Here is a 15,040-nt window from a genome sequence, read left to right on the forward strand (position 1 = left end):
GAGGTTCTGGAACCAGAGCCTCAGCTCCAGATTCCAGGCCAAGTAGGAAATGACCCATGGTCCCTCTGGACTCTATGTGAAGATCTGAGCCTACTGCTTTTTGTGGTCCTAGTACCCAGCCAGTCTGCAGCAGAGAGAGGCAAAGCCCTGAGCACCCCCCACACCCAGCCTGGCTGGCAGAGTCCTCACAGAACACCAGCAAGACCATGGTCACCCACAGGCCCTGGCCCTTGCAAACATCTGGAGCTGAGTGTTGGGTCAGCCTGAAAGATGGGAGAAAACCATCACAAATGTCAGGCACTTTCTGCATGGCTCAGAAATCTATTAAATGTTCGTGAGCCTGTATCTCAGAAATGGCTAAGAAACTTATCTGCAGTCTGTCCAAAACAACACGCTCTTCTGTCCTGGGACACTTACTGCAGCGAAGACAATGTTTGGCCAAGCAAGGGGCCAAGTCTCAGGTGACCACGGTTCTCCTGGGGTCTCCTGGGCAGGCTGGCCCAGCTGGTCTCCTCAGGAAGGGACTGGTCGCCTGGGCCCCTTGCACAGCACCCACACCCAGGGGCACAGCGGTGCAGGGAGCCTGGTCCAGGGTCCCTGTGCCACCTGGGAAGCCTGCCACTCTGAAGCCCTAACCACAAGGGGAGGAGCACGTTACTCTGATCCCAACAGGCAGGAGTGCTCTGGAAAATGGGGCAGGGGGCCGAAGAAAGGCATTTGCTGTTTTACTTTGAAGCCTTCTCATTCCTGGGTGTCCTGGCCATGTTGGGTCCCTCTGAGGTCTGAGCTACTTGGGGTCTTCCTGGGAAGAGGCTGCCCTCAGCCTCTGCAAGGATGTGCTGGGCCCTCCGGACAAAGGAAATCAATTCTGGGCTCTCCCAGCAGCTAAGTGGCTGCACTGGCCCGAAGCGATTTTCACAGCCGGAAAGCGCAATTGTATTTTCCAGCTCATTAGGCAGTGGACAAAAGCCCCCGGCCCCTGGCCAAGCGGGTGCCTCTGCTGGGGCGCCTCTGCTCCAGAGCCCACAGATCCCTCCCCGCCTGCAGACCAGCCGCCCATTGTCCCCGAAATGTACCGCCTGTTTATTCATGCCCTTTAAACACTCCTCCAGCATTGTGGGGCTGCCTGGGAGAATCTTGCCTCAGCCAACCATGCCTCAGCCATGATTAAAGGGGCTGGGTGCCTTGGGCAGAAGCTCCCTAGTAAAGGTGCCCAGGGTGCCTGCAGGCCCTGGCCATGTGGGAGGGCTGGGGGAGTTGGGGGCTGGTGCGTGGTCTGGACAGCTGGGATGAGGGAGGAGAAGGGCTTTGGGAGGGGGAACAGGTGGCTCTATCCAAATGCAACCCTCCAACTTCTCAAGGGTGGGGTCCAGGCCCAGAAGGTCCCTTCTGTCTCTCCCTCGGGTGGAGTTTAGGGTGTCAGCCTTTCCCACCTAGGCTACTAAGCTGGCGCCCCTCCAGGGCTCACTCCATCCAAGGTCCTTGTGAGCTCATGAGAGGTCCCTTCAGTAGTGAGACAGGTGGGAGGGAGCCCCAGAAGGCTGCCCAGGCTGGGCCAGGACAGCCAACACCAGCTCACATTCCCTCCTGACAGGCAGCCGCCCATCCCCACCCAGATTACCCTCACCTCGGGAGGTGGGTATGTCCTTGTTCCTGGCCACAGGGGAGGGCCCTGCCAGGTCCCAGGAGGTCAGAGAGGCCGTGAACCAGCGAGGTCTGTCTTGTGCCTCCCCCCATCCTCCCAGGGGTGGGGGTGCCTCAGGACTCCTGGCCGGGACCCCAAGCTCGAGGCTGTCACTTCCTCTACCCTGGCCCCGGGTGGCACCATTCGTCTTCCAGGTGCCAAGCCCACACTTCCATGGACTTCCCAGAGTCCTCGGGGTGGGCCTACAGGTGATGCAGGTGAGATGGGCCCCCCATAGGCAGACCCGCGACCCCAGCCATGGCCCGCAGCTCTGGGACCGCCTTCCTTTCCCAGTGCCCTGCTCTCCCCTCCCCACACTCAGGCCACAAGGTTCCATTCTGTGGTGGATTGCATTTTCCAGAAATGGCCACACGTGCTCTTCTGTCCCCTAAACTGTGGGTGAGCCTTTTTAACGCCCAGAAGAATGCATGTGCAGACATGCCATGGGCTTCTGAGGCTCCCCCACCCCCACCCCCGGTTTAAGACCCCTCCCTGTGTCCCATGGCCCCGCCCCCGAACCACGAGGCCCCTCCCCTGAGTCCGAGGCCCCGCCCCAAGTCCAAGGCTTCCCTCCCACTCCTTTGAGTCCCCAGGACCCTCCACTCTGAGTCCGGAAGCTCCTCGCTCCCCTGGGTCCTCCCCCTTAGGCCTGAGGCCCCTCTTTCCTGAGCGCCCGTGGCCTTGGCCTCTGCCCTCAACGTCCCTCTCTGTTCCAGCTGCCCCTTTCCTCCTCCCAAGCCAAGGCCTGTACCAAGGCTGCCCTCCGTGGCTGGGCTCCCCCGGGAGCGCGCTGCCTTGCCGGCCTCCTGTGGTTTCCGCTCTGCGGTGCAGGTGAGAAGCAGGAGGGTCACCCCAGGGAAATTTCCCATGACGTCTGGTGACGGCAAGGCAGAGATTTCACAAGCCCTTGTGCCCCAGCTGGGTGGTGGTCAGCCCTCGCTGAGCACGGCTCCACACCCACCTGGAGGGCTTGCAAGGAAGACTTGAAAGGACCGCCTGCTTCCAAATAACCCAGAACCCAGAACAAAGCTCAAAGACGTTTTTAGGAGCATGAAACTGTCCAGCACTCAAGTAAATTCATGAAGTAAAACATCGATCAAAAATTTCCAAGAAGCAAAGAAATGGGAAAATATGACCCTTAATGGAAAGTAAAAATTCCATCAGAATTGACCAAGAGCATACTTCTCTCCACCCCTGAGGATGCAGATGCACTAAAGCCAGTTTCAGATGTAAGTCATCTCTAATGTGATTTTGTTTCTATGGAAAAATTCATTAGAAGTCATCCTTTCAGAAGAAACTAAGAATAGAAGGGGGACCCATCTGTGGTAGCCATTTCTCTGATTGTTGGAAGAATAACTCTCAGTATTTGAAAATCACAGAATGCTGATGCAAGGACAATCTAACAGGCTTACTGTTTATAAAGTACCTGAGTTTGGCCCTTATTTGAATGGATGGTTATTGCTGTTCTTCGGCTGGCAAAAACTGTAATTTTCATGGGTATGTCAATGCTTTGGAGGCATTGTGCCAAACTGTTCTGTTGGGACATCCATTTTGGACCAAATACAAACAGATTTTTCCTTATGCCAAATTCTGTACCTTAGTCCCTAAGATTACATTGCTTTACTCTTAACGTGGATTAAATGGCTGTTAGCTGATAAATTTTGTATGGAACACATTAAGAACATGCATTTTGTTATATTTCTTGCTCTTTTCTACACTTCTTAAGTATTGATAGCCACAAACTGTCTTCAGTAATGGATAAAAATCTATCATAGTCTTACCTGTGATCAGGGCTGGCTATGCAATATGCCAGGCCCAGTGCAAAGTGAAAATGTGGGACCCCTGTTCAAAAAGCAGGAAAAGAAGTGTGGTTACAGGTACTAATGTAATAGTGATGGTGGTGATGAATGAGTGACTACATGAACTTAAAATTGCAAACATAATATTTTTGGTTTCATAATTTTATATAATACAATAAATAATAATAGTTTATTGATGTGATATCTTAATTATCATATTTTTCTGGCTCACTTGTCTACTAATTCATCGAGATTTGTCCCTCCCATTTAATTTTCATTTTCAATAGATAAGAAATTCATTTCATGCGGTTTCTTTTTCAGTAGAAAGCAACAGTCACTCTAGGCAAATGCAAGATTACAAATACATTTTGATCATTTTCATTGGAAAAGAACTTTCTGCTGATGCAACTATTAAGAACATTTAAAATGTTAGGCTAAGACAACACTAAGATAAATTTTTAATAAATTGTTTTGAAATGTAAAAAAAAAAAGAATTGACCAAGAACACCAGAGATGATGAACTTAGCAAAAACAATTATAACAATATTCCATTGTTTAAAAAGTTAAGTGGAAACATGGAAGATAAAAGAAAAGCCCAAATGGAACCTCTAGGGGTGAAAACTACAATGTCTGAGATGAAAAACTCACTGAATAAGATTAATGGCAGAATAGACATACAGAAGAAAAGATTAGTGAACTTGAAGACAAAGTTGCAGCACCTACCCAAAATAAAACTCAGAGAAAACATAATCTTTTTTTTTTTTGAGAGGGCATCTCTCATATTTATTGATCAAATGGTTGTTAACAACAATAAAATTCTGTATAGGGGACTCAATGCTCAATGTATAATCATTAATCCACCCCAAGCCTAATTCTCGTCAGTCTCCAATCTTCTGAAGCATAACGAACAAGTTCTTCCATGGTGAACAAGTTCTTACATAGTGAGTAAGTTCTTACATGGTGAACAGTACAAGGGCAGTCATCACAGAAACTTTCGGTTTTGATCACACATTATGAACTATAAACAATCAGGTCAAATATGAATATTTGTTTGATTTTTATACTTTATTTATATGTGAATCCCACATTTCTCCCTTATTATTATTATTATTATTATTTTTAATAAAATGCTCAAGTGGTAGGTAGATGCAAGATAAAGGTAGAAAACATAGTTTAGTGTTTTAAGAGAGCAAATGTAGATGATCAGGTGTGTGCCTGTAGACTAAGTGTTAATCCAAGCTAGACAAGGGCAATAAAACATCCACGGATGCAGAAGATTTCTCTCAAAACAGAGGGGTGAGGTTCTAAGCCTCACCTCTGTTGATCCCCAATTTCTCACCTGATGGCCCCCCTGCGACTGTGCCTGTCTTAGGTTGTTCCTCCCTTGAGGAATGTTACCCGTCTCTGGCTAACCAGTCATCTTCCGGGGCCATACAGGGAAATGTAAAGTTGGTAAGTGAGAGAGAAGCAATATTGTTGAAAAGGTTAGCTTTTTACTTCTTTGCAGATTTATGCCCTGTGGCTTCTATGCCCAGCACTTGTTTCGAGGTATCTTTACCACTTGGAAGAATTATGATACTCGGTAAATTTGATATGAGGCACGAATTCTATTTAAGGGTTGTAATTAGGAAGCAAGAAGAAAAGCTATAGAAGTAGCAGGTGGAAGAAAACATGGGAAGATTGATTATTTCTTTGACATATCTTCTTGTAGAGTAACATAAGCATGCATAGGTTTTAAACTACTAATTAAATTGTGCACACACATTAACATAATAGGAATACAGTTACATAACCAAAGCAGATCTATAATTACCAGCCATCTCCAGTGAAACCAAGAAAACCAGTTTAGGCACCCTAGGCATTTGTGAAAACTTATCAATGATATGATGGATATTGTCTGACTGAACTTGAACAGTCTGAGAGAAATCAGACAAATTAAAACAACCCATTCCTGGGAACTGTTCACATCCCCTATGTTCTTTTAACAGTAGATAGTCTGTAGTTGTAAGATTTTGGAGTGCTACAATTTGCACTTCTCCTAATTCTTGTTTGAGTTCCAACAGTATAGATCCAGTCAAATTTGTTGTTTTACTGTATGCACAGGCCAGCTTAGATATCTCCTTCTTCATTCCAATGGCAAGTCCAGGAACCAGTGGGATGAATGCAGCTACAACTGCAGCATCGCCTGGATCTTTGTTGAGGTTTTTTGATGTTCATCTTCTGGTATGAGTCTTCCAGAGAGTGCTGATGTTGGAAGTTCTTCTTCATATCGTATCTTAGTTCATTTTCTGAGTAGCCAAATTAGGCTTTGATCCTCTGTATAAACACAAACAGACCCTTTGCCCACACTTTGATATGCCCTTTATATCATTGTGTAGAACTCATTGGAGATCACCACACAGGAACTGCTTTTTTTTTTTAAGAGAAAAGAATATTATCAGAAAAATGTACCTCCATAGCTGATCATCTGAAACCCTTTAAGTAATCAAACTTAAGGATATTTAAAGCATGCATTAATCATCGATTTACAGTTAGTTTTATCCTATCAGGGAGTAATCCCCCTTTTCTTTCTTTTTTTTTGTTATCATTAATCTACACTTACATGAAGAACACTATGTCTACTAGGCTCTCCCCTATACCAGGTCCCCCCACAAACCCCGCTACAGTCACTGTCCATCAGCATAGCAAAATGCCGCAGAATCACCACTTGTCCTCTCTGTGCTGTACAGCCCTCCCCTTTCTCCCCCCCATTATGCATGCTAATCTTAATACGCCCCTTCTTCTCCCCCCCATCCCTCCCTACCCACCCATCCTCCCCAGTCCCTTTCCCTTTGATACCTGTTAGTCCATTCTTGGGTTCTGTGATTCCGCTGCTGTTTTGTTCCTTCAGTTTTTCCTTTGTTCTTATACTCCACAGATGAGTGAAATAATTTGGTATTTCTCTTTCTCCGCTTGGCTTATTTCACTGAGCATAATACCCTCCAGCTCCATCCATGTTGCTGCAAATGGTAGGATTTGCCCTCTTCTTATGGCTGAGTAATATTCCATTGTGTGTATGTACCACATCTTCTTTATCCATTCATCTACCGATGGACATTTAGGTTGCTTCCAATTCTTGGCTATTGTAAATAGTGCTGCAATAAACATAGGGGTGCATCTGTCTTTTTCAAACTTAATTGCTGCGTTCTTAGGGTAAATTCCTAGGAGTGGAATTCCCGGGTCAAAGGTAAGTCTGTTTTGAGCATTTTGAGGAACCTCCATACTGCTTTCCACAATGGTTGAACTAATTTACATTCCTACCAGCAGTGTAGGAGGGTTCCCCTTTCTCCAACACCTCACCAACGTTTGTTGTTGTTTGTCTTTTGGATGGTAGCCATCCTTACTGGTGTGAGGTGATACCTCATTGTAGTTTTAATTTGCATTTCTCTGATAATTAGCAATGTGGAGCATCTTTTCATGTGTCTGTTGGCCATCTGTATTCTTTTTTGGAGAACTGTCTGTTCAGTTCCTCTGCCCATTTTTTAATTGGATTATTGGTTTTTTTGTTTGTTGAGGCATGTGAGCTCTTTATATATTTTGGATGTCAAGCCTTTATCGGATCTGTCATTTACAAATATATTCTCCCATACTGTAGGGTTACTTTTTGTTCTATTGATGGTGTCTTTTGCTGTACAGAAGCTTTTCAGCTTGATATAGTCCCACTTGTTCATTTTTGCTGTTGTTTTCCTTGCCCGGGGAGATATGTTCAAGAAGAGGTCACTCATGTTTATGTCTAAGAGGTTTTTGCCTATGTTTTTTTCCAAGAGTTTAATGGTTTCATGACTTACATTCAGGTCTTTGATCCATTTTGAATTTACTTTTGTATATGGGGTTAGACAATGGTACATTTTCATTCTCCTACATGTAGCTGTCCAGTTTTGCCAGCACCATCTGTTGAAGAGACTGTCATTTCGCCATTGTATGTCCATGGCTCCTTTATCAAATATTAATTGACCATATTTGTTTGGGTTAATGTCTGGAGTCTCTAGTCTGTTCCACTGGTCTGTGGCTCTGTTCTTGTGCCAGTACCAAATTTTCTTGATTACTATGGCTTTATAGTAGAGCTTGAAGTTGGGGAGTGAGATCCCCCCTACTTTACTCTTCTTTCTCAGGATTGCTTTGGCTATTTGGGGTCTTTGGTGTTTCCATATGAATTTTTGAATTATTTGTTCCAGTTCATTGAAGAATGTTGCTGGTAATTTGAGAGGAATTGCATCAAATCTGTATATTGCTTTGGGCAGGATGGCCATTTTGACGATACTAATTCTTCCTAGCCATGAGCATGGGATGAGTTTCCATTTGTTAGTGTCCCCTTTAATTTCTCTTAAGAGTGTCTTATAAGTTTTCAGGGTATAGGTCTTTCACTTCTTTGGTTAGGTTTATTCCTAGGTATTTTATTCTTTTTGATGCAATTGTGAATGGAATTGTTTTCCTGATTTCTCTTTCTATTGGTTCATTGTTAGTGTATAGGAAAGCTACAGATTTCTGTGTGTTATTTTGTATCCTGCAACTTTGCTGTATTCCGATATCAGTTCTAGTAGTTTTGGGTGGAGTCTTTAGGGTTTTTTATGTACAATATCATGTCATCTGCAAATAGTGACAGTTTAACTTCTTCTTTACCAATCTGGATTCCTTGTATTTCTTTGTTTTGTCTGATTGCCATGGCTAGGACCTCCAGCACTATGTTAAATAACAGTGGGGAGAGTGGGCATCCCTGTCTAGTTCCCGATCTCAGAGGAAATGCTTTCAGCTTCTCGCTGTTCAGTATAATGCTGGCTGTGGGTTTATCATATATGGCCTTTATTATGTTGAGGTACGTGCCCTCTATTCCCATTTTGCTGAGAGTTTTTATCATGAATGGATGTTGAACTTTGTCAAATGCTTTTTCAGCATCTATGGAGATGATCATATGGTTTTTGTCTTTCTTTTTGTTGATGTGGTGGATGATGTTGATGGATTTTCGAATGTTGTACCATCCTTGCATCCCTGGGATGAATCCCACTTGGTCATGGTGTATGATCCTTTTGATATACTGTTGAATTCGGTTTGCTAATATTTTGTTGAGTATTTTTGCATCTACGTTCATCAGGGATATTGGTCTGTAGTTTTCTTTTTTGGTGAGGTCTTTGCCTGGTTTTAGTATTAGGGTGATATGTTGGCTTCATAGAATGAGTTTGGGAGTATTCCCTCCTCTTCTATTTTTTGGAAGACTTTAAGAAGAATGGGTGTTATGTCTTCCCTGTATGTCTGATAAAATTCTGAGGTAAATCCATCTGGCCCAGGGGTTTTGTTCTTTGGTAGTTTTTTGATTACCGCTTCAATTTCATTGCTGGTAATTGGTCTGTTTAGATTTTGTTTCTTTCTGTGTCAGTCTTGGAAGGTTGTATTTTTCTAGGAAGTTGTCCATTTCTCCTAGGTTTCCCAGCTTGTTAGCATATAGGTTTTCACAGTATTCTGTAATAATTCTTTGTATTTCTGTGGGGTCTGTCGTGATTTTTCCTTTCTCATTTCTGATTCTGTTGATTTGTGTTGACTCTCTTTTCCTCTTAATAAGTCTGGCTAGAGGCTTATCTATTTTGTTTATTTTCTCAAAGAACCAGCTCTTGGTTTCATTGATTTTTGCTATTGTTTTATTCTTCTCAATTTTATTTATTTCTTCTCTGATCTTTATTATGTCCCTCCTTCTGCTGACCTTAGGCCTCATTTGTTCTTCTTTTTCCAATTTCGATAATTGTGACATTAGACCATTCATTTGGGATTGGTCTTCCTTCTTTAAATATGCCTGGATTGCTATATACTTTCCTCTTAAGACTGCTTTTGCTGTATCCCACAGTAGTTGGGGCTTTGTGTTGTTGTTGTCGTTTGTTTCCATAAATTGCTGGATCCCATTTTGATTTGGTCATTGATCCATTGATTATTTAGGAGCGTGTTGTTAAGCCTCCATGTGTTTGTGAGCCTTTTTGCTTTCTTTGTACAGTTTATTTCTAGTTTTATGCCTTTGTGGTCTGAAAAGTTGGTTGGTAGGATTTCCATCTTTTGGAATTTACTGGGGCTCTTTGTGGCCTAGTATGTGGTCTATTCTGGAGAATGAAAACATGATCTTTTAAAACGGAAAGAGCATCAGGGGCTCATGGAACGATTTCAAGAGGCTTAAGATACATGTGATTGGAGTCCCGAAGGAGGAGGAAGTAGGAAAGAATATGTGAATAATTTGCTGATAATTTGCATTTTGCAAATTGGATGAAATCTATAAACCCACAGATCCAGGAAGTTCAATAAGAACCAAGCATAAGAAACATGAATAAAATTATCCCAACTCCTGTCATAACCAAATTGCCAAAACCTACGATAAAGAGAAGATCTTAGAAGTAGCCAGAGAGAAAGAAAAGACATCTTCTGTCCATGCACTTTCTATAAAGAAACAAAGGTAAGGAGGATAGATTTCTTGGGAACAGAGCAAATGAAAAGACAGTGGAGTTAAACCTGTTAACTCACAATTCTGCACCCAGGACGATGTCTTTCAAAACTGAAGGGGAAATAAACACTTTTCCAGACATACAAAACCAGCGGACTCACACTACAAGAAATATTAATAAAAGTCCTTATACAGAAGGCTGGTGGCATCAGATGGCACTATGGACATACCGGAAGACAAGGGAGTTCACCAAAACTTGTAACTACATGGAGGAATAGAAAACATTTTTTTTCTTATTTCAATCTCTTTAAAATATAATGATCTAAGCAGAAACGATATCAATGTCGTGTGGGGTTTACAACACACAGAAGTAAAAGTGGGTAACAACTGCCTGGAGGAAGAAACGGAGATACCAGACACTACTGTAAAGTTCTTACCTACACAAGGGTGGGGTGGTGGTCACTCACAGGCAGGTTGTGGTAAAGCTGAAGCTGTAAATTGAGAGCCTTAAAGAGGCCACTACATAATAATAGAGTTATAGCTAAAAAGCCAACAAAGGAGAGAATGCTGGAATAACAAAAAATATAGTCCACTGATCAAAAAGAAAGAAAAAACCAAACACAGAACAGTTGGGAATTTATAAAAGAATTGGTAAGATCATGGATTTCAACCTAAACATCTCAATAAGTACATTGAATGTAAATGATCTAAACACCCAGCGAAGAGGTGGGTGCTGTCGAGGGGGTAGAGGAGGTGGCCCCAACCCCACGCAGCCTGAATCACGAGGGGCTCTTGAAGGGAAAAGACAGAGAGAAGACATACCACGATCCTATGGCGGCAAGAGCACTGGGGTCTCCCTGCTAGTATTAGATAGGGTCGACTTTAGAGACAGAAAATGACAGAAATTCATTTTGTATCGACAAAGGAGTCAGTTTATCAAGAGGATGTAACTGTCACAAACATTTATGGGCCTAATCAGACAGCTTCAAAGTCCATGAAGTAAAACTGGTAGAAGCACAAAGAGAAGCAGACAAAGCCATGGTCAGTGCCGAAGACGTCTCAATGACCGATCACACCAGCAGGCAGAAAATAGGCCAGGAGGATAGGTGCCTGCATGTCAACCAGCCTGACCCAGCTGGCATTTACTGGCCAGTCCACTCAGCAGCAGAAATACCCACATTCTTTTCTAAGACAGCAGAACACCGACCAAGACGGACCACATCTGGGGCTGTGACACAAGTCTCAATAAAGCTCAGACAAAGCGTGTTCTCTGACCACAGAGGAAGTAAACCGAAAATCAACGCGGAAACGTCCCTGGGAAGCGCCCGCTATCTGGGAACTAGCTAACAGCCCTAGGTGACCCTGGGTCTAGGAGGAAGTCAAAAGAGCCCTAAAGCCAGAGCGCGGAGCCCGAGGGCAGCGGCTGGTGTCCGAAACCACGCCTGCTCCTCCACCTCCTGAAGGTGTTTCCACTCCCACCCCGACCTCGTTTTCAAGTATCTCCAAAGAAAGGTTGTTGACCCTCAAAATAAAAGAAGTATTTACAATTCAGTAATCCCCAAATAGTATCCCATAAATATCTGTGGGGCTTCATGCCATGTCCCCAGCAGCCCACGCTCAGGGCTCACACCCTGCTTTCCATGGGTGGGGCCCCAGGGTGGCTGCTGTCCCGCACAGGGGGGACTTCAGCTGCTGTTGTCATTGCTCCCGCTGGGGGGCTGCGGGACCCCAGCCCCCTCCCAGCCCCACCCTGCCTCCGCAGCCAGTTCCCCCAGGAGACAGCACCCCATCCCCGCCAACACAGGCAGCCGTCCCAATCCAGCCCAGCCCTCAGCTCTGATGAGAAACGGCAGTGGCTGACTCCCCAGGCCATCCGGGCTCCAAGCAGGGCAGGGCCAGTCGCCACACAGACAGAGAGGCGGCTGTGCCCCAGGCAGGGGTCAGGGGCAGGCCCAGTCCCCCTCAGGATGTGAAGGACAGGAAGACATGAGGAGAGGAATGGGGGTTCAAGCCCCAGACCCTCTTCCCTCCAGAAAGTAAAACTATTTTCAGTTTGCTGTGAGAAGGGCAGAGCAGTGCCCCGGGCACTGGAACGCGAGGCGAGCACCCGTGGCTTGCAGCCCAGAGGGGCCCCCCACAGGCCTCTCCTGGGCCTGCTGCACTCCCCGCTGCTCTCTGGCCTGACAGCAGTGATGGCCACGTGCGTGGGGAGGAGCACAGGCCCCCACAGCCGGGCCCCCACAGCCGGACCCCCACAGCTGGGTCCCCACAGCCAGACCCCCACAGCTGGGTCCCCACAGCCGGGGCCCCCACAGCCGGGCCCCCACAGCCGGGGCCCCCACAGCTGGGTCCCCACAGCCAGACCCCCACAGCCAGACCCCCATAGCTGGGTCCCCACAGCCGGACCCCCACAGCTGGGTCCCCATAGCCGGACCCCTACAGCAGGGGCCCCCACAGCTGGGTCCCCACAGCCAGACCCCTGCAGCCAGACCCCCACATCTGGGTCCCCACAGCTGGGCCCCCACAGCTGGGCCCCCACAGCTGGGTCCCCTGCAGCTAGACCCCCACATCTGGGTCCCCACAGCCAGACCCCCGCAGCCGGGCCCCCACAGCTGGGTCCCCACAGCCAGACCCCTGCAGCCAGACCCCCACAGCTGGGTCCCCACAGCCGGACCCCCACAGCCAGGGCCCCCACAGCTGGGTCCCCACAGCCAGACCCCCACAGCTGGGTCCCCACAGCCGGACCCCCACAGCAGGGGCCCCCACAGCTGGGCCCCCACAGCTGGGTCCCCTGCAGCTAGACCCCCACATCTGGGTCCCCACAGCCAGACCCCCGCAGCCGGGCCCCCACAGCTGGGTCCCCACAGCCAGACCCCTGCAGCCAGACCCCCACAGCTGGGTCCCCACAGCCGGACCCCCACAGCCGGGGCCCCCACAGCTGGGTCCCCACAGCCAGACCCCCACAGCCGGGTCCCCACAGCTGGGTCCCCACAGCCGGACCCCCACAGCTGGGTCCCCACAGCCAGACCCCCACAGCCGGGTCCCCACAGCCAGACCCCTGCAGCCAGACCCCCATATCTGGGTCCCCACAGCTGGGCCCCCACAGCCGGGCCCCCACAGCTGGGTCCCCACAGCCAGACCCCTGCAGCTGGGCCCCCTGGCCTTGCAGAGGTCTGACCCAGTGGGTGCCACTGCTGCCCAGGAACTTAAGGGGACAATTCTCAGGCAGGTGGGGATGTTGGCTTAGAACTCATGGTTGTGCTTCCCAAACCCAAAAGGACCGGGCAGTATTCCAGGGAGCCTCTGCCAGGCCAGCACCCAGGGTTCTGAGAGGGATGGAAGCATGGACTCCACAGAAATGGGGAAAGCAGGGGGGCAAGGGGTGTGCTCCACAAGCCCCAAGTCCCTGATCTGTGCCCAGGCTCCACGTGTGTCAGGTCCCCTTTGTTCATCAGCTCAGCCCGTGTCAGGCCCTGAACCAGGGTGATGGAGGGAAAGAGACAGAAAGAGAAGTTCAGACAGGCGAGGAGCTGCACAGACGCAGCATTTGGAGCCGGCAGTACCGGGAAGGAGCCCCTGTACCCCCTCCGAGAATCCCACTTGCCTGACTCAGAGGAAGCCCTCCCATCCTCAGGAGACCATGCCTCTAACCACCCTGGGCATACTGAGACTCAGGCCCAGGGCATTTAGGCCTCAGAGTGCCTGCAGGGGCAGCCTAGCCAGGTCCAGAGTGGACAGCAGCTGTGCCGGTCATTGCAAGGCACAGGACCACCTGCCACCTGCTCTCTGTCACCGTGGTTGGTCAGCCAGCACCCGGGCTTGGGTTAGCAGGCCTGAGAGCACATTCCGCCCAGGGGCTTGGACATGTGGTGGGCAGAGCGAGGCAGCCAGGAGGGAGGCCCCAGGACGCACCATAGAGGCCTGGGCTCCTGGGAGGGCTAGTGGCAGTGCACAGTGCCCAGCCTGCCAGGAGAAGCTGGGATCCACACAGCAGGCAGGGTATGGAGGACAGAGTGTCACTTTAGGGTCACACAGGGCTGCCCCCACCATGCCTCTCTCTATGCCCTGCTTTCCTCTCCCATAAAAGGGGTGATGATCAGTGGATTGGCTTCCTGTTGCAACTGTAACAAGTCACTACAAGCTGACTGACTGACAGCACAGATTTATTATTGCACAGTTCTGGAGTCCAGATGGGCCTCCCTGGGCTAAGGCCAATGTGTCAGAGGCTGGTTGCTGCTGGAGGTCCAGGGCAGAGCCCACAAAAGTTGTCAGTGTTGGCCGAGTCCTCAGGCTGCCCCTCAAAGGCCCTTGTGCCTCGGTTGAATCTCCCATCCCAAGGTCAGCTGACTGACAAGCCTAGTTCCACCTTGCCACGTGCCCCTCCTGCACCCCCAGGTACTGGGGGTCATTCTGGACTAGACAAAAATCATGTGTGCCTATCATTCTGGATCGAGGGGCTGCTGGCTAAAGGAGGGCATCTCCACTTCAGGAGGTTTGGCAAAATTTTTAGCCCTTAGTGTAAAGAGTAAGTGTGAAAGGGAATTGGCAGAGAAAATGGGAGAGGAGAAGTACTGGAAGGGACAGGCCCACAGGACGGGGACCCTGGGCCTTTCTCCCCTCAGCCCCGCCTCCATCTCCGGCCTCACCGGACTGAGCACCCTCTCTCCCAGGCGGGACCGAAGCACCCGGTTCCTCAGGCACCACCTGGTGCACCTTATGTCCCGCCCAGAGGAACTCACACCCCGTCTGTGTCCACTCCATCACATCTGCTCGCTGTGGTGCTCACACTGACTGGTGCCCCTCTGGCCAAAGTCATGGGTGAAGCGCCACTTGTGTTTGGAGCAATTTTCCAACGCAGGGAGAAGGAAGAATTCAAAGGCTCCAAGGCAGAGGCCTCGGAGAGGAGCAGCAGCCTCCGCACCCGCCAACCTCAAGAAGGCCCCATCGCCAGAGGCTGTGACGGGCCTCCTGTGCTCGCAGTATGCCTGGCTGGCCTGCTTCTGGGCCAGAGACAGTGTCCAGATGCCCTTTCCATGGATGTGGGTTCCTATGCCAAAGCCACCACATAGAAGTGGGGGTCCCTCACCCCCACCACTCCCTGCC

The sequence above is a fragment of the Manis javanica genome, chromosome 7 (assembly GCF_040802235.1).
Source record: "Manis javanica isolate MJ-LG chromosome 7, MJ_LKY, whole genome shotgun sequence".
Classification (NCBI taxonomy): Eukaryota; Metazoa; Chordata; class Mammalia; order Pholidota; family Manidae; genus Manis; species Manis javanica.